Genomic DNA, 1051 nt, shown 5'->3' on the forward strand with positions numbered 1-1051 from the left:
GAAAGCAATATGGCGATTCCTTAGAAAACGAATTGGAGATACCATTTGACCCAGCAATCCCATTACTAGGTGTATATCCTAGAGAGGTGAGAGCCAGGACAGGAACAGATATATCCACACTCATGTTCATCACAGCACTATTTACAGTAGAAAAAAAATGGAAACAAGCTACATGCCCATCAGCAGAAGAATGGATGACCAAACTATAGTACATACACACAATGAAATGCTATGCAGCACTAAAGAATAATGTAGAGTCTGCAAAACACCGCATAATATGGACAAACTTGGAGGACATTATGCCGAGTGAAGTAAGTCAACCATAGAAGGACAAATATTACTTCGTTGTTGTGGAGGGTCAAGGAAAGGTTTATATATGGAGGGAAACTCTCTTTGTTGGCTGCCACGGGTGGGACAGGAGGGGAGGGAATACTGCAAAAAAAAAAAAAAAAAAAATACATTGACCTATGTCATTTTAGTTTTGTGTATTTCACTGTATATAAACTATATTTCAATAAAATGCATTAAAAAATAAAGTCTATTAATTAAAAACTAGTAATGACAAATATTGTGTGATCTCATATAAAATATCTAGACTAGACAGATGTACAGAGACCAAAGTTCAACGGAAGGGGAAAAGGGGAGCTACTATTTAAGGGGCACCAAGTTTCTGTTAAGGCACACTGGTGGGTTAGTGCCTAAGGCATCTGCTGCTAACCAGAAGGCTGGGGTTTCAAATCCACCAGCCACTCCATGGAAGGAAGACTGGGCAATCTACTTTTGTAAAGATTTACTGCCTCGGAAACCCAAAGGGGGTCGCTATGAGTAAGAATTTGCTTGATGGAGGTGGGTTTGTTTTTTTTTGGTTTGAGTTTCTGTTAAAGGAACTCTGGTAGTGTTGTGGCTAAAGCATTGGGCTGCTAACCAAAAAGTTGGTTCGAACCCACCAGCTGCTCTGCGGGAGAGAGATGAGGCAGTCTGCTTCTGTAAAGATTTACGGCCTTGGAAACCCTATGGGGCAGTTCTACTCTGTCGTACAGAGTTGCTGAGT

The sequence above is a fragment of the Orycteropus afer genome, unplaced genomic scaffold (assembly GCF_000298275.1).
Source record: "Orycteropus afer afer isolate SDZICR_OR568_19922 unplaced genomic scaffold, OryAfe1.0 scaffold00123, whole genome shotgun sequence".
Lineage (NCBI taxonomy): Eukaryota > Metazoa > Chordata > Mammalia > Tubulidentata > Orycteropodidae > Orycteropus > Orycteropus afer.